Below are 20,475 nucleotides of genomic sequence, written 5' to 3'. Positions count from 1 at the left end.
ATAAGGAACAGGTGACAGTTAACAGGCTACGAAGCTGTGACAAAATGGTTCTTAGATGGTTCTTGGATGACGTGCACCTTCTTTTAAAGAGTTTATATAACACCGATTGTTTTCTATACAGTAAATATGTTTTGCCAGGTAACCTTAATTGTTCATCATATTTTAAATTGTAAATAAACATTAAATTATATTAATAAAAGTGAGACTCCAGCAAACTGAATGTGGTCCATTTTGAGAGGCTTATCCTCTTTCTTTCTCCAGCCGCCCTTAAAGTTCGCACATATGTTTCTGATAGACCTCAGCACTCCGCAGCTCTCCTGCTCAGCCTCTCATTCAGAAAGAAAAGAGGGAGGGGAGAAAAAAGTTTCCACTGAAACACTAAACAGTTTATTTTCTCTGTTGTTCTCTGGGGCGCGTTTTAAAGAGCTCAATCACACGCGGATGTGCTCTCTCGGTCACGCTGAGAACCAAACGCATGATTTAGGCCTCCTCAAGGTCTCTCCATTCACATTTAGCTCCTCTCCTCCCCTTATCCTTATCAAGACAGAACGAAAACAATATCCTTCACTATACCAAAACAATGCGACAATAAATCTGAAATGTCTTTTTTATTGTCAGCATTTGTCAAATGTGCATGTTCGCATTCTAAGAAACATGAGAAGGGCATTCAAAACTGAACATAAATATACACTACCAGAATCATATTATACATACGTTTTAATATACAATCTGAAAGCTTTCACACATAAATGTGCCAAATGGCACATGCAGCACCGGCACATCTAACCCACACGCCGCCAGCCCTACTAGTATCTCATGCACAATGTAATCCTTCATGCTTAATTTCCCTTTATCCTCTATAAATCACTATTAGACCTGTGTGGACAGATAGGGAAGTGTAAACACCTGTTGTTGTGCGTGTCAGAATTCAAACAGGCAGGAGAGGTGCGTGTGTGGGAGGCAGGCCGCGATAGGGTTGTTCAGGAGGGGGGGATATAAAATCAGAACCATACTTGCTAGCACGCTCAGATGGAAGAACTCTCTCTAAAAATGTATTCTATCTCTCCTGAGCGTGAACAGATCTGGCCATCACAAAACCCAGAAGGCTCCGGTAACCCCTTAAAACTGTGGCCGCGGAGCCGTGTTGATTTTCATGACATGTATGGATAAAAAATACACACAGCAAGTCTTGAATATCAGCACCTCGGTTCATCCAAACGTTCCGCGTCTCCCTCCTGAATAAGTCATCAATTATGAGCTGTCACTGGAGTTGTTTTTAGTTTGAATGGCTTCTCTGTTATAGCTCGGATTACAGTAAACATTATCGTGGTCTTAAAAACAGTTTGAATAAGGGATCTCACCTGATGCAGTGCTTAGTCTGGATAAAAAAACAATTTACATACAATGTATTAAATAGATACAGATATAAATGGCTTGTAGTTTGGTTGATACAGTAACAATGTAATCTGTGGGTGTCGTTGCGTGCGGTTGTTTGTTATTTGGACTCAGTCCAGCACTTCAGGAATCTGGGTGTCAGTACATGACCCCTGGTTGGACTTTCTATATGTTTCACAGATTTCAAATTGACCCGAACTCAATATTTATAAGGGAGAGAGAGAGAGAAGACAGAGAGCTCTTCTCTGATATGGAATATTTAATATAGTAGAGTTAAATAAGTACCTTTCAAACACTTTTACGATGCAAAAAAGAAATCAGTTGTATATACAGTTAAGTTCAATTTGAATGACTCACATCTGAACTACTTAATAAAAGTAAAGCAGAAATATTTTAAATAGAAAATAAAATAAAAAAGTAAAGCATATATGCATATGTAAATCATATAAAGTAATAGAATTTGTGGGATAGACTAAAGGTGTAAGCAGGAGCCCATTTACTCCAGTTTTTAAATTTTTAAGCATTTCTCAATTCCAAGAACTTGTGTTTAAAACAGACCTTGGCAGGCACCCTCAATGACTTATGGCACTTCAAGCAGGTTCGATAAGCACAAGTATGCATTCAATGCATCCTTGATATCATCTTGAGTATTGGCACCCATATTGAGAAATGTAAAGGTTTTCTTTAATATACAATGTTTTACTTGTCTTTTTTAAAGGCACACTACAGAATGTTGTTACATTCAACAAAGTTAATTTGGGAGTTTTCATTTACATCATTTGAGCTTCTGCCCTGCGGATCTTATTGTTAGAGCTACGCTTGCCTGAGACCACCTTATAAGATGTAAACAAGCAAAGATGAACGACGTATCATTGACATTTCCCACCATATCCAATGCAGCAACTAAAAATGTTTTACATTATTCTAGGTTCACTACAGTACATGAGCGGAGTTTTAAACAGAATTGATCTCTTCTAAACATTTATTTTAAACAAAAATCTTCCATACTCTTCCTTTAAAAGCAATTAGCTGAGTTACAAAATGCCAAATACTGCGTCACCATCAACCGAAGACAAAAAACAGCACAAAAATGGTGCTGTTTTATGACCATCTCTGTCTGTCAACAGAATAGATGAACTAAAGGAAACAGTGGTGAAGCTGTTTGGTTACTCACCAGTGACATTGGCCAACGATTTAAAACATAATAAATCTACCATTTCAAATATGCTAAATGCAAAGCTGTTTATGACATTGTGTACTAGTGTGTGTGTGTGTGTACGTTTGTGTTCTACCCCGCAGGCTGGTTTAGCTGACCTCAGTGAAAGCGAGCCTCATGACAGAAGGTCTGGCATTGTCTCTGTGCCCAGGCTGCTGTGGAGCCAGCCGGTCTGCCGGCCGCCAGCTTTGCTTGCTTATAACTGCTGAGAACATCCGATCCCCTTGGGGAGGCCAGAGAGAGAGAGCGAGAGAGAGATGAAGAGAGCGAGTAGGACTCCACAGCACTCTACATTCTTTCTTCAACCATTATCTCTTCTCTTTAGAAAAGCGACATGCATTACCCATGTATGTACATGCACAATGTGTGTTTATGTATCTCAGGGGCCAAGAGAGGATTCAAGAGAACTTATTTCAAAAGAGAGGGACGAGGGAAAAGCCGACATATGCAGAAAATAATGTATATTTACGTATGTAAATGTATGTATAATTTTGATACATTGTCATGATAAAATGTTACTTTAAACTACTACTTTAAAATAACTAATTGAAGTGCTTTACACCCACATTTGAAACTGCACAAATGACACGCTTCACAAGTGCAATGCATTAAGTCTCATGGACGAGAACCTACATTTCATTATTTTGTCAGTGTGAATCTCATCTTTAGTTTGAGGGCTTTCTCCAGGAGCCTTGTTCAGTTAAGCTAATTCATCTATCACGGGACAGACAAAAAGCCCCACACTCTGACAGAAACCAATGAGCTCTAATCGTGACCAGACCCCTGTTAGAGCATGAAAGCTCTCTCCGCTCGCCTCGGATACTAAGTGCGCAGTTGTCAGTGACTGAGGCGCTTCCAGGACAGTAAAGATTGCATCTTTCATCCAGCCACGAGCTAGTAAAACCCCATCCTTAAACAGACCTACATGAATGAAAGTATTCACAAAACTATTGAGAGAGAAAGCGAAGTGGAAAATATACAAATCTGTGTTTTGGAATTGCATAACCCTTTTCAGCTGTATTTGCTAGAAATAGTAAGCGCTCATTCTTGGAGTATGCTGTAAGGTGTCTATACTTGGGAGTGGTGCTAATGATAGGAAAGTAAACACGTGGGCAGAGCAGCACCTTTGCTCAGTTCTGTGCGGGGTCTTCTGTGGGAAAGGGCGGCAGTGGCACTTTTCTGAGAGTATGGAAAACACTTTGGCCAGGGAGTGAGGTGGGGCACATAATGCTTCTTGAGGAGACGGGAGAGGTTGGAAAGAGAGATGGACCAGGAAGTGGGAAGCTAAGGGGTATGACAACATGACTTAAAGCGAACTCAGCCAAAAGTCACCACAGATGAGGCACAACTATTTATTTCTGTGTTTGTTTGTCTTCTACTATTTTTTGAACACGGTGTTTGGAAAAGGTGTAGCATAGGAAATGTTGAGAAGTAGATTTAGAAAGACATACAGAACAAATTAAACTATAGGAAGGGGGGGCGCGATTATTTCCAGATTTTTTTTATACTGGTTGAAAGTCTCTTCACATCCTAGCAATCACTAAACTAAATATATTTATATGCTGTATTAATATCTTGTGTGTAAACCACAGGACCCTAATATGTTTATCCAATCATTGCATTCGGTCAGTTTTTTCTACTGTTTCAGAACTTTTTGCCCATATTTGTAACAAATATAAACCATATTAAGAAATATTGTTTAAAAAGATGATTAAACAAAAATATCTAAATACAAATAATCTCGCTGAGATTAATAATAAATTAATAAATCTTTTGCCATCAAATATAAAGTGAAACAAAATAAAATTCTGTCATGAATTACTCAACCTCAAGTAGTTCCAAACCAGTATACATTTCTGTGTTCTGTTGAACACAGAGAAAGATATTTAGAAGAATATTAACAACTGAGATTTCAATTTTATTTGAAATCTCAGAGGCCGTCCACACGGAGACGAATTTAGCTGTATAAGAAATTAGTTTAGTATTGGCATTTCGTCCAGGCGGATCTGACACCTTGGGAGCCTGAAACCGCTATTTTTTGAAACCGGGTCCAAGAGTGGATAAATCCTTGTACGACACCCTTACGTTTTCGTGTGCACAGCCCGTATATTTTATGATGTCAAGGTTTATGCACATGCTCCAAGTCTTCTCCGTTTTTAGTGTATGTCTATTGTAGCCGAGAAGTGCAGAACAAAACAACAAGTTGCCAAGACATGCATCTACTCCTAATGAAAGATGAGCCTGTTTCAACTTTATTAACAAAATGTGGCTTTTGAACCTTAATGAAGGAAAATGCGCCGTATCACATATGCATGTCCTTTCTTATAGTTACATCGAGCATCCTTGATATCTTGATTGACAGGAGTTTTGTCCAATCAGCAGTATCCCATTCAAACAAAATACCTACCTTTTCCGGTTCGACTGCTTTGTCATTGTGTTTTCCGATTTGTCAATTTGATTTTGGGGTTTTTATTTTGCTTTTAGATTTGTTTTCAGTCTTGCGATTTGTAGTTGTGTTTTGCACTTCCCGGCCTTCGTATATTTCTGTGGCAGAATTACAGCACCACATACTAATTTTTACAACATTGTTTTGAGCCACAGCAGTTTCATGTTTACACAGATATTTTTTGAGACAACGTGTGGTTACAGAAAAATGATCACAAAGGGACATCTCTGGCTTCATGTGGACGTGGCCTCAGTTGCTAACATCCATCCACATATCTTTCTTCGTCTTCAAGTAAACAGATAAATGTATACAGGTTTTGAACAACTTGAGGGCCAGTAATTCATGACAGAATTTTCATTTTAGGGTGGACTGTCCCATAAAAATTTTGTTCTAAAATAAAACCTGTTCTTGACTATCTGAGAACTCACCGGCTATTATAGGCTTCACAGACAGACGGGGTCTGTTAAGGGTAAGGCCCATATTGTAAGAACATGATTCCACTGGCAGACATGACCCCAAACAGAGCTCCACATCTGGGGTATCAGCTGGCCAGCAGCTTCATGAAGCTCTCGCCTGTTCCCCTTCATGCTCAGTCAGGTCTAATGCTTCTGGATCTTTAGCTCACACCATAGGTCAGCGGAGAGACTGGTGACTGATGGCTCCTATCCATATCAAAGGGAGTTACAGCTCTGCCTTGCCAAAAATACAGCGACATTCAATCAAACTAAACCTACAGTAGAACTGCTTCAAAGTGTGGTTTTATTTCTAAGAATGTATAATGTTACAAAGATTTTGTATTTTATGTTCTAGAATTGATTAGAAAACACAGCTTTGCCTGCTTTGATAAATACTAGACTCAGTGGGCGGAGCTTGGCCAGAATAAGATGCAATGAGAACCAGCTGCAAGTTAGGGTTATATTGAGACTACTGTAGATATTGTCTGGGAAGCAAGCATTGAGGTTGATCGGTTTAAAACCAATGAATCTCAAAGGTATAGTAGCAGACAATGCAGACAATCTATTCTCATGATCTGTTCTAATTCATCCCATTCTAATACTTAATAGGAACGGCAGAATGGCTTCATTGAGCATGTGCCCATTAGATGTTCTGAACAGATCTAAACAGACAGGCGCTTCAAAGCAGATCTGATCGTAAATCATCACAGTGCATCATCTATCAATGTTTTTTCTCTAGAGCTGATGGAAATATCTCATCGGCAACATTTTGAGTGAGAAATACCTGAAGCAATGAATCCAACTTACATTCTGTTTATTAGGATATCAATCAACAAAGCAGCCATATTGCCAAAAATACACGTGGAGTGTTGAAACATGGCTTTATTGTGTGCAGCTCAACAGGTTTGGGTCCTTTTATAAAAGTCATTCCCTTTTGTGTTCATATAATTCAAATAAAAATTTTAAATAAAAATGAAACTTTCTTAACTTAAGTCATCATATTTTTTCTACAGCTCTTTTAGGAGTATATCTATTAATGTAAAACTTACATTTATTATTACAATTTTATTCAAATGAATGATTAATTGCTAAAAATGTACCATTTTTTTAAAGGAAAAGTACTCCTGCTTGGTAACGTAGTCTAACTTAAAGGTCCAGTGAACAAAAACTAGCGGCATCTAGCGGTGAGGTTGTGAATTGCAACCAACTGCTCAGTCCACCCCTCCCAATCACGTTTTCGTTTCTTTGTCAAAATAGATAAAGTAGTCACGAAACGCCCTCTGCAGAGAAGATTGTCCGTTTAGAAACAACATGGTGAATTTCATCAAGGGGACCCGTGGTGTATGTACTATGTAGATATCAATTACTCATCCTAAAGTAATAAAAACATAACGGTTCATTATGTAAGGTCTTTATGCATATCTGAAGACATAGTTACAGTATGTATATTATATTGCATTTCTGTAAATAGATCTTCCCAAAAATTACGCATTGGACCCTGTTTTTGTATATTTTTCTCCAGAATACTGCCTGCTTTGTGTCAATTAAATAAACTGTAAAGTTGTTTGACTTAAATTTGACGGAGATTTAGTTTCAGACATCACTACCAGACACAAATCTTAATTCTCCTTTTCTCTAAATCACAGCTCAATACAGCTGACGTGACATGAGATTTCACAACTTAAATGCAGACAATAAATAACACAATAGTGTGGCTCATACTCTGTATATGTTTACGGGAGGAAGGTAAAACCTCTTATTCAATTCCACGCCACACACCCTGAGGATCATTGAAAATGTGAAGACACGGTTTTGCCTCCTTTTGTGTTTCCAGCAATGGAAAACTTCAGAAGTCTTACAGTTTTGTTCAGCAGTTGCACAAAGTACATAACAATACAAACCACATCCTTGGGCAACGCCTGCCAGTTGAACAGCCGTGTGTTTTTTCAGCTATACAGGTTTCACTCTTTTAATCAACCAGGCTAAACTATCCTTTTCATCTATAATATGCCGGGCACAGTTTAACCGCTGTAAAACCCTCCTATCTTCAGAAATGCCTTGAGGAGACTACAGATATTTTCATGCTGTTAGAAGTCACAATCTTGAAAACAAGTGGTGAGGTGGTTTAAGAAAAAAGGAATCCTTTGTTGAACGTCTGTTGCACGTCCCGACAAAATGAAATTATGTTATTCAGTTTCAAACCTGCGACTGAACCAGACAGAGAGTGAAAAATCTCTTTTGTGTTTCACAGACGAAGCTCTCTCCATCTCGCCCTCTTTTTTCCTGCATCTCCTTTTCACGCCGAACAAGGGTTGACAAGCTCTTGTCGTCCCTGGCTGGTTCTAGAAAGATCTAACAAAAGCCCCCTTGTTCTTGACTTATTCCTGTCAGACAGTGTACTTTGATATTAAAAACTCATGAGCAGGGGAGGGAAAGTGGGGAGTGACGGAGGCAGGGGAAAGATAAAAAGGATGAAAACAAACTCCTACTGTCTCCTGAGCTGGAGTCTGTAGGTGTAACCCCATTATGGACTCACAAATATTTGTCCAGTCAAAACAAAATAAAAATGGCTCTATGACATTTCATAAAGTGGGCTTATTCAGCTGTGACCCGTGTGTCCCACCACTCTAAAGTCTGCAACAGTGATGCCTTTGACGCATTCTGTACCTTCTTTTCTGATAGCAAGCATCATCAGGTGTCAAACCATGACAGCTGCGGTCGGTACCAAAATTCCCCCAGAGTGGTTGGGGAAAATTCCCAACGATGTGTTCTAAGTGAGAAAGTAGAAAAGTTGTGGAAATTCATAGGAAAACCCAGATGACCCGGGCTAAACAGCACAAAAAGTGTGCCATCCTTAGGGATGTGGCTCATGTAATCCAGCGTGACCTTAATGGCCTTATAATGATCCGGTAGAAGCAGCGAAAGGGGCCGTTCACACAGGGCGCTTTCCTGCTTTTCAAATACAGCTAGACAGCGGAACGGAAAAATAAGCTATTTTTACCAGCAACAATCAATGATGAATATGTTAACATAATATAACAAACACAAACATACAGTTATAGAAGAATAACTTCCAACTTGTATGTTTTCCTGATGAATACCAAACCTTGTCATTAAAGGGATAGTTCACCCAAAAATGAAAATGTTTCAAATAATTGACTTAACCTTATGGCATTGCAGACTTGTATGACTTTATTTTGCAATATGCAAAAGTAGATATTTTGAAGAATGTTGGTAGAAACATTCAGTTGGTAGAATGTTGAAGAAACCACTGAGACACTTCTCTGTTACACAGAGAAGAAATAGTCATATACAGGTTTTGAACCACATGAAGGTGAATACATTTGGATAAACTATCCCTTAAAGTATCAATAATCAATGGCATTTAATTAAATGAGCTTCCTGCCAAGTATATCATTGCACAAAACATGTCAGACTCCTCCCACTATTTTCCTAAATGCTATAAATTGCCACACCAAACCAAAAATTGTTTATGCTTGATGTGGACTTCACATCAGCGCACACATTACATACTTTAGACTAAACTACCTGTTGTACGCTTGGCTTGTTGTGTGAACAGAAAAGGACTGTGTTAGCAAGACAAGCTGCACACTTTCCAAACATCAACAGCAAGTCTCAGCATGCAGGCCTCTCAGGAAGAATGCAGAGGGCCCCTCTCTCTCCCTCTCTCTCTTCTCAGACGCCTGCTATTATACAGACTGCAGAGAAGCCTAAGGGCAGTTATTATTGCATTTATTAATAATCTGCCCTGCTTCATTCTGTTCATACAAGCAGAAGAAAACCCAGGTATAAAGGCCAATGGGGGTTGAAATGATGTTTGTGAATACCAAATTTCTGGAAGTATTATAAAAAATAGTTTAAGTGATAGTTCACCCAAATAAAACAAATTCTGTCATCGTTATTGTGTAATAACCAGTCAACTTTCTTCTGCATAACAAAAAACAAGAATGTTGGTAACCAAACAGCGCTGGCATTGATTCACTTCTATTGTATGGACACAAAACCAATGCAAGTGGGCGCCGGCGAACAACATTCTTCAAAATATCTTATTTTGTGTTCTGCACAAGAATCAAAGTCAAACATGTTTGAAAGGACAAGAGGGTGATTAAATGATGTGAGAATTTTCATTTTTGGCTGAGATATCATTTTAATATTTTTGTATAATACGTACTGTGGTAGCCATTATTGCTTTAATCTGACAGTATAATATATTTAAATAGGTTTTGTCACTGGAATGTCTTACTCGCTTCAGATTCTGCAACAAAACTACAAGATAACTGTGCTAACTAGATTTTAACCACCGCTGTTACATATGTTAATGTTATGTGGGTTTCCAAGCGATGAGTCTGTACGTGCCGCTGTCAAGCCTGAGGTTAAACTTGCTCTCTCATACCTGCAGGGTCATTCTTAATAGAGATTCTTTGACTTGTTAATGACTGTTTGAACATCGTCAGCGTCGTCATCCCTGACAAACTGCCGCCACTCGTACCTGCAGCCGCAGGCGAGGGGAAGACCGATTACATAAATCTCCCCGCAGGAATCCGTGAGAACCAGGCCAGGAACGTTTCTGTAACACATGACACCACAACAGCAAATCTACGTTTTCTACCATTCTTTTCGCGTCCCGAATATTGTTTTTTCCCTCGAGGTTTGCAAGCAGGCTGCACTTTTTGACGTAGCTGTCTGGTGAACCTGTGGGTTTAATGGTATATATTAAACAGGCATCAATCCGTCTGTGAGAGCGAGTGTTAGGTTTGGGCACTAAACCGCCATGGAAAGGGCCAGATGGAAACACTTCGCTGCTCCCACTTTCTTAAACCAAGCCTGCGAGGTTCCACCAGTGACATGTAATATATTCCTCCAATAACCTGCCTTAACAACTTCAAGGACCCCGGCAGGCCAAGACCTGATTACAAACTCCAGACATTTGAAATATATGTAATGCAACTTACATCTGGTAGATTTTTTAAATGACTGACATTTAAAATATACTCAGCTTCATGTCATTCCAAACCTTTATGACTTTCTTTCTTCTGCAAAACACAAAGGAAGTCATTTTAAAGAACGTTGGTAGCCAAACAACACTCGCCCCCATTGACTTACATTGAATGAACATAAAACATACAATGAGACATTTCACAAATTATCCTTTGTTGTGTTTGACCAAAGAAATACAGGTTTTGAATAAAACAGGTGAATAATTTATGTCAGAATTTGTATTTTTGGGTGCTGTCACTATAATGTAACTATAGCAATATTTACTTATTTAGATGTGCATAATTACAAAACCGCCTGTGTAACTGTGCAGTGTCGGTCTGGGCAATGTTTTGAAAGTGCCACAGAGCCACAGTGTTTAAACTTTTGCGGGGGAATCAATATACAAGCGTTTTTTTTTTCCATGGCCTTTTTTACTTCCTGTTGCCGCCAAGCAAAACAAAACATTCACATAAATTCATAACATAATCATAATTTCTCAAAAACTGTCATCATTAACTCGAGTTGTTCCTTATCTGTATAAATGGTGGACAAGAACTGTTTGGTTACAAACCTCCTTCCAAGTATCTTTCTCTTTGTTTATCAAAACAAAACAATGTTTACAGATTTGGAACAACTAAAAGGTTAGTAAACGATGACAGAATGTTGATTTTTGGGTGAAGAGTTCCTTTATATTATTGACACACTCTGGTTCAAAAAGCTTATGTGGAGTACACATAAACCTCACTGCCAACCCTCTGTGCATCTCTCTCATTTCATCTTACCTTTCCCTCTCCATCTCATTCACTTGTTCCCCCTCTCCATCCCCAAAACCCCAGGTCTTTACTCCCAGGTGCTGACAGAAGTTAGCATTCATTGTCAATCAGTTCGGGCCTTAACAGGGCACAGCTGACAGACAGGTCTAGATTAAGGCCTTAAACAGCCTCCAGTAGGATGGCACAAGACAAGCGAAGCAGTCAGGAGCTCCGGCAGTCTGAAAAGCTCAAAACGCAGTCAAACAAAAGAGCAAAGAATGTGAGTGAGGGCTTGTGTTACACAGCGGCTCAGTGGTAAGACAGGTTATTAACGCAGAGTGCTGCCGGGACCTTTAAAAGCCTTTAGCAAAAAAAAATGTTACGGTTTGAGAGCCTCAGGTCTCTCGGCTGATGATACGGCCGGGTAAAGCAGACAAAGAGAGGATAAACCGATATATCCACACTGGAGTGGATTAACATTAGACCGTGTTTTTCTCTGAAGTGATGATAGTCAGAATAGTGGAAGATTATTGATGTTCTAAAACTCTGTACTGTATAAAGAACATCGTAATGGTTGAAAAAGGAAAAACATTATTCTGTGTGTTTATTTTCTTTGGACCTGAAATTCAGTTTTGTATTGTAAGTACACTCAAAAAAATGAACTGTCGCTGCTGTTAGTTTTATTTAACCAATCCTTGTTCACAGTACATAAAGAAGGCATGTAACTGAGTAAACGTAAATTCTGTGAGCTTTACTTAACAAGTGTTTGACTGGTCAACTTAACTTTGTTGAGTAGAACGCAAAACCCTATAATATTGCACCTATTGTTGAGTTTACTTAACATGAACAAATTAATTCAACATGACTGGTTGAGGGGGATTTTCAGTTCCCAGCATGCTTTGCGTGAGACTGCATTTTGAACTTTAGTGTTATTTTAAGTGTTTTCCAGTAAAGACAAAAGACTTGTTTGTGCTTAATGTTCTTTTATCTTTGAGGTTTAAAGAGTTTGTTGTATTTTTTTGTTGCCATTGTTTTGAAGAGTGGTATATACACAAGAGTGGTTTATGGGCGCCCATGACATCTTTTGTATCATTCAATGAGCTTAAACTGTGCTAATGCCAGTACTGAGATGCCCTCATCTGATTTGCTCATTGTGTTTTGACTAACATGCAGGAAGTTCATACAACTAAAGTTTTATTTGTTTATATTACTTAATATAGTGTGCATGGAACCACTTGACACAGCTTTTTTAAGTAAATTTAACAAACACATTTTTTGAGTGTATGTATAGTATAAAGCAAGCCTGTTTGCGCCATCTTACAAGAAAAAAGCCTTTCGTAAATAACAGTCTAAACCAACAGCAAATCAGCTGATGGTGATGTTTGACATACAAATACGTAATTTTCCCCATAGAAGTCAGAAAATAGTCAAATAAATAGCATTGTTGCTAATCAAAGCCATAATGTAGAACGGTTCTTCTCTCTCTCTCTCTCTCTCTCTCTCTTTCTCTCACACACACACACACACGCACACACACACATCCAGTAGGCACCAGCAGCACTTAAAGTCACTCCCGTGGTTTCTCTTACTGGATTCTTCAGAGTTTTAAGGGGAACAAGCTTTTCCGCAAATTAGACTAAAAGTGCAGCGTTCTTTCTTTCTCCTCTTTTCCTTTCCCTTTTTCTGTATTTTCTTTCTCGTATGTGATTGTTTATGGATTCTATGTCTTCCAAATCCATGTGGTATTGAGCCTGTTACTTAAGTACAGTAATGAAATCAGTTTGAGGTCATATTTACTAGAGCTTTGTATACGTCTTCAGATGTTTACCATCGAAACTTGAGTCCTGGTTTAGAACAATAAGGTTATTATCTATAAACAATCCTCCATGAAATCGAAAACCAGGCTTTCAATTTCCTTCATTGGTTTTATGCTGCAAACAACAGCACAGTTTATCTAACAAAAACGCATATGTGGAGAACCTAATTGAGGACTTTTTCCAAAAAATGTGACAGATACTGTCATTGGGTGTGGCCATTGTGACTCAAATATCAGAACGATTGAAGAGAACATTCAACATCTGGAAAGTCCATGTGTAGGGGTTGGTCCCTGGGGCTCTCTGGACATTTACAGGCCAATTACAGTGGCTGCCTCTGGGATTCTCTCTCTCATTACCCCTCTCCACAGCTCTGGATCCTGGCCCTCATACCAGCTTTATTCTCTCCCAGTAATGTCAAGAGAAAAAGCCTTCCACAGACTAACGCCTGGTAATTCTGCTCTAACAATACTGTAATTATATGCTGGATATCATATCTGGAATGAACCAGAAAAAGCAAACCATGGGCTTATGAAAAGGAATACTGTGCAGCATGGAGTTTTTTCGTCGTTTCTGAAAATTAGGTGTGGATATATGCACAAATGGATGCACACAAACATAAAGCACACAGGTATTTCAGTATGGAGACAAGCTGCAGTGTGTGCCCCCATGGAATGTGTAACCTGACCTCTAAGCTGAAGCTGAATCTATTCACTCATCTTTTTTCCTGAGAGAGAAGTGCTCAAAACCCCCTTTTACCCTTTACACGCAACGTACGTAAGCACACACAAATATTTACTAAATGAGGAGATTACAAAGACTATTGTTTTAATACCCAGCTAGTTATAAACATTACAGTACAACCTCACACATTATAACTCTTACTTTTTTTGCATTTATAAAACAAAAAAAAACAACTTTAATTTCCAGATGTTTAGCGTTTACACAAACGATGACATTCCCAAAGGGATGTTTTGCTCAGATTTGTCAGATTTCTGGGTAAAATTCGTCCTTAAAATATTGTTTAATGTACAGTTCACCCAAAAAAGTATCTTCCAAATATCTTTGTGTTCATCAGAACAAAGAAATGTATACAGATTTGGAACAACTCAAGGGGTATTAAATGAAGACCAAATTTTGGGGAAAACTGTTTCTTTAAGCAACCCCCGTTACACACACACATACTACACTAATCAAGACTAACCCATAACTTACGACATAAAACTTTTTGGACTTTCAGAATTGTTTCAGAATATAATACGTACAAGATTTATTCAGATGTACAAATGAGCATCCAAAAAAACTGTTGTCAGAATTACACATCTGGGGAGAGATTTGTTCCTAAAAGGAGGTTAGCCGACTATTTGCATTTTCACATTTTCAAATAAGCATTATTTAGTTTGACTTACAATTTAGACTTTTAGCCTCAGTGTGGGAGGAGACTTGTCTCCCTCCTTGTGGGACCCCAAACCTAACCTTCACAAAAAAACATTTTTTTTTTCAAATAAACATAATATAGCATTTGGTCCCCACAAACCTGAACACTACAAGCACTCACTCACACACCCACACACTCATTCGGGACTGATGCTGCAAACGGGACTTAAATCCACAATAAATATATTTCTTAAAGTCGAGAGGCTTTTTCTTCACGGGCAATTCTGCATGAGATACAGCCTGAGATAAAGACATGAATGAGAGCTACAACACTGCGCTGTCTAATTCCCCTGCAAGAAACACGTCAGATGTTTGGCAGCAGAAGAGCATTCTCTGTGATTGATTATCTGGAGTAGAGAAAGAGGGAGGTATTCACAGAACGTCTCTGATCTCCTCTGCTTCCCTGAAGTGTTCGTGAAGCTCTCCAGATTATCACATCGCTCAAACGGGAATATTCAGGATACGCGATGCACATGCTATGGAAAAAAACTACACATTCACACAATGTGGGCACACAAGTTCTCGCACCTCATATGCCCAAAATTATTTGCAGACTTTTATGAGTATAAAACAACTTCACTAAGCTCCTATAACAGCTACAATTGCCCCTATAACGCTTGACAACTGCTATCGTCTGCAAAAGGATTGCATCTCAAAGCAGCACCGCACAATACAAGAGTACAAACTATTTTTCATTTAGGCAGCAAAACAGGCGACGTGGACACCTATTCTCCCAGGAGGAGGAAACCCGACACAGGCTTGCCCAGGAGACCGAACCCGCAGAACCACCACCACACCGGGCCAAACCTCAGCCTGGAATCTTGGAAAGGCAAAGCAGTGTGACTGCACTTCCTGAATCCACCCTATTTAAACTCACAATATGGAACATATTAGGAGGGAGAAGAGAGGGAGAGAATGAGAGAGGCTGTTAGCAGTGTACATTTTCTGTTTAATAGGCCCCCTTGGAAAAAACGTTCGTCTTTCGTTGAGCTGATGGGACAGTCTGGTAAACCAGGATAAAGCAGAGACGCTTGTTCACCCCAAATTAAACATTACATAGTTTTAAGTTATGGAATGCTACGATATGGCTAAAACAACATGAGATGAAGGAATGTTGTGTGGCAAAACTACACAACATTCAAGAGGGCATCAATGAATAATGAATAAAATAAGATCACACGTTTTAAGTTTCATCATGTTTAACCTCAATTCACATTTACGAATGTAGAGCCATTCATAGTAAAAACATTTTGTGTTCAAGTCAGTTTTTTGTTGCATATGAGATTAATCAAATATGCCAGCACCACAAGGACACTAACAAAACTTGCCCTTATTAACTGCACTTGTCCCTAGGGGAATATATACAGGGAATCTATAGGAAGAACTTAACCTTCCCTTTCTAAAAAAACAGAAGGACTGAGTAATTTAAGTCTGATTCCATCTGAATGGAGTCTTGTCCCCTGGTGGTTAACTGAAAGAGGAATGCCTTTCTCATTCTTCTGAAAAGGGGGGTCTCTTGGCCAGGTTTCAGGGGTAGGGACACAGCCCACTGTCATGGCTACACGCTGCTGAAAGGGAAGATTGTAGTGGAGTCAGGCGTAGTGTCTCTTTGTTGAGACCGAAGGAAAAGAAACATACTTCTCCGCTCCGTTTTCAAAAAGCACCCGAAGACAATATATCGCTCTTTAAAACGTAAAGCGATCCAAAACCCGAGTAGTTAACAAGGTTGGACTATTGTATCGCTGCTTGTGCTAACATGGAGTACAAGGACGCCCTTTGATGGAGCGTTCTCAATGAAATTTTGCAGTGACAATAAAAGATCAAATAAAGGTCTTGAACGTGGGTGAAACCGCAAAAACGAAGGAGGTCTATTGTTTTTATACATATACAAAGTCTCACACACTTACATTGTGGGGACAGATGGCCGGTCCCCACAATTCAAATGGATTATTAAACACACTAAATGATGTTTAATTAAAAATGTATTAATGCAGAAAGTTTTCTGGTTCGATTATGTGGCTGGGTTAGGGGAAGGCAATAGAATACAGTTTGTCCAGTATAACAATTATTACACCTATGGAAAGTCCCCACAATGTATAAGAAACATAACGTGTGTGTGTGTTTGAGTGAGGGCATGAAGGTGAATGAGAGTGCACTTGTATTTATTGCATCTTAGCCTCAAAACTCTGGAGTGCGTGTATCTGCGGAGGGTGTGCTACAGCATTCTTTAAACTCTGTGGAAACTCACTAAAATAAATCCTGCGTCTACGTCAGTGAGGCCCCTCTTAACCCTGCAATTATAACGGGGAGGGCGGGAACATCGCAGGAACGTTGGTGCTCGCAAAAAGCACCTCTCACTGCCGTTTCTCAGAAAATCCCTAATGTGCTTAACGTATTCCCAAACCTTGAATGTAGAAACCGAGTCACGCTAATCCCGATACGGAAAGGGGGGTGAACGTCTTGTCTCCATTCTCTCATCTCCACCCCGAGCGTGGTCTCATCTCTGTACATCCCCGACGCATCCAGCGATGAGGCGTGTACGTGCATGTTGTGCGGTCAGGTGAACTGAAAGCGGCTTTCTGTAATTAAAGCACACTAACCTATAGGTGAGAAGACTTCCGCAGGTCTCACTCATGAGAGAGCAAGCAAGCAGGAAGTCTTCCAGGCACTCTGTGTAATCTTCGCCTCTCGCGCGCCTTCAAATGTGCTATTAGTGCGGCGTGTTTGTGCCAGCGCCAGATGTGCCGGGCTGGATCAGGTCATCAGCAGCAGCTCCTGTGTAGTGTACGGTAATCAGGCAGCTGCTTGTATAACTGCTCCTCCGCTCCCGTCTGTCAGGGCTGCTGCTTAAACATGGAGGGGGATGATCTAATGACCTCAGATGTATAACTTTTTTAATTAAGTACAGACAACCAGACATGTTCTAAATCTGATAGCCGTCAATGAAACATCAAAGTTGTAAGATGTGCACTATCTGGATGTGACGCCTTGAAACAAAACAAAACCTTTCCATGCAATCATCAAAAGATAACAGCGTAGGAAATTACCTGTGAAAAGTGTAAGAGCGATTCTGAAAGAATTAACCTGACCTCCTCATATTATTTAACATTTGGGATCTCAATAAAGTATCAGGATTAAAAGCATTTCAAGTGTGGTAAATATCCAAGATAAACTCGTTCTGAAAGTAAAAAGAAAGATCTTCGGTTAGATCTATTTAATATCGTAATTGTTTCTTGTACAGTTATGAGATTAACGGGAGAGTCTTGTGCTTAAGTCTCCTGTACTACATATTTGTTTTCTTCAGAGATGTGATATAAAACACGTGCCTTCTCTTGAGTTTTGAAAGAGATCTCACAACATCTCAAAATGTGCACAGATTCAAGTTCTCTCATTTGGGACTTTTTATTTCTACCCAAAATGTTCAAAGTTTACAAGAACCGAAGGAAAACTGTGACAGTTCACCCAGGAATGAATGTTCTGTCATCATTTACTCACCCACATGTCGTTTTAAACATGACTTTTTTTCCACAGAACATCCACAAAAGAAGATATTTTGAAGAATGTTGCAACCAAACAACGGCGTTACCCATTCACTTTTATTGTATAGACACAAAACCAATGCAAGTGAATGGGTTGTTTGGTTACCAACAATCTTTAAAACAATCTTTAACATGACAAGAGGGCGAGTAAATGATGACAGAATTTTTGGGTGAACTATCCTTTCAAAGCGAAACCCTTGAAAGTGAAACCTGTAAGCATTGGACTAGTGATACGTGTTGAATATCCAACACAAACTCACAGCAATTTGTGTTTTACAAGTTTGATTTTGTAGATCTTATTCTTATGTTATAATACAATTTGCTCATGCGCCATTGACATTAGGTTCAGAAGTGGGGTTAATAGTGAAGCTTCAGTATTGTTTTTTCTAATTGTACATTTTCGTACCACATTGTATGAATTTATACAAATTAGCCACCTTGTAAAACAGATATGAATTCCCGTGAGATCAGGCTGGCATACCTGTAAAATTCAGGCCGGCTCTGTGTAGCTGGAAAAAGTCACAAAAGTAAAGGGTCATGAGAGAAAAATGCACAAAAGATGTACAGAAGGTTGCTCTTTCATACAAGGACAATCTAATCTGCACTTGTCACTCTGTAGTGTTCCCACGTTCAGTTTTATCCACTGCATTTTCACACAAACTAACTCTCAGAATAGTTGAGTATAGGAGGTGTTTGCAACATCCTTTAAAGAGTTTTGCAGTATTTAGCCTCAGTGCAATAGGAGAGCAGAACCGAGGAAGGATTACATTCTGAACTCTGTGGCCTATGGAATTCATTGAGGGCTTGGCAAGAAGCATGTTATAATCATAAGGCTTCCAAACCATGCTTTAAAAAGAGTAGTTAGATGCGGGACACTCAGTTTTAAGAAGTCTTTATTGAGACTTTGGAAATTTAATCAAAGCAGTTTGGAATGATGGTGATCTGGTTGTTAAAAGAACAGTTCACTCAATAAAGTAAATTCTATCATTATTTACTCACCATCATGTCGTTCCCTATTTTATTTTCTCTTTTCCATGAAACATAAAATGAGATATTAGATACTCAGCCTAGATTTTTCTTTTCCATACAATGAAAGTGGACGGTGATTTATACAAACTATAAAAAGATCATAAAAGACCAGACTAAAGTACTTCATTTCAAATTTCTGAAGCTATACGAGCAGTATTCACTAAAATCTTCCTCTGCACCGTGCCTCTCAATAAATCGAATATTCTTCATTTTTTATGCTTCATAGAGGGGAAAAAAACAGGTTCAGAATTTGCTTATTTTTCAGTGTACCCCAACATGCAAATTCTGTTATCATTTACTCACCCTCATGCACTTTCAAACCTGCATGGCTTTCTTTCTGCAGAACAAAAAATAAGATATTTTGAGGAATGTGAAAACTGTCGGCCCCCGTTGACTTGCATTGTTTTTGGGTCCATACAATAGAAGTGAATGGGGATCAACATTTTTTTTTCTGTTTTGTTTATTTTGCAGAAGAAGGAAAGTAATGCAGTTTAGAATGAAAAGACAGTGATTAAGTGATGACTGAATTTGCATTTTGGGTTGAACTTTTCCTCTAAGAACTGTAGGAATATAAAAGGTCATGAAATTATATTCTAAAGAATGTTTTTTTGTACATAAAGAGGCTGAACAAAATAGCGTGCTTGCTGGACTTCACCAGCTCAAAGCTGCTTAAGACATCTTTGGCAGCGAGAGGACTCTGAAACCCTGTTAATCAATACCATCCCTGAGGTAGCGGAGCACTCGCAAAGCTGCTTACGCTGCTTTTCCGTTTCTCCTCCCTTTCTCCCCCCATCCCTTTCTCAACGCACGCTGGAGTTTCAGAGCTCCCACACGCGAGAGAAGAGCCTGTTCCCAGGCCTGGCAGTTGGACGTGAAACCAGTCCATCACTTCTGTCTATCTGTGTCTCTCTCTCGTTCTTTTTCTCTGGACCTCACCCAGGCCTGGTCTAATTAGGCCCCCTTTTGTACCCGCTGAGGTGCCTTGTGTAAGCTGTGTACTATGTGTCTCAGACTCTAGCCCTGCCTAATATAATAGTCTGCCAGTTCCTCCCCGAGTGGTGATCTGGGACCTTTTCCCATAAAGCAGACACAAAGGAGCAGAATAATGGCCCCCAGTTGCAGGGAGAGGAGCCACTCCTCTGGGCTGTTTGAACTCGGCACGGGGCTGGCGGCAGACACAGGGTAGGGAGAGAGAGCTTTGCACTCTGTGTGACGTTTTTACAACACGTCCCAGGGTAGACAGTGTTAACCGAGTGCAGCCATCCTCGACTCGTCTCACGCATCTCCCTGTTTACAGTTCTATAAACTTAACACTCGACAACAGTCGAATAAACAGTGCATTTTATCTTGGTGCAGGAGAGCATTGTTTGACTTCGTGGCCGGATTTTAATTTT

The sequence above is a fragment of the Triplophysa dalaica genome, chromosome 14, assembly GCF_015846415.1.
Source record: "Triplophysa dalaica isolate WHDGS20190420 chromosome 14, ASM1584641v1, whole genome shotgun sequence".
NCBI classification, from domain to species: domain Eukaryota; kingdom Metazoa; phylum Chordata; class Actinopteri; order Cypriniformes; family Nemacheilidae; genus Triplophysa; species Triplophysa dalaica.
This window is presented reverse-complemented; position numbering follows the sequence as displayed.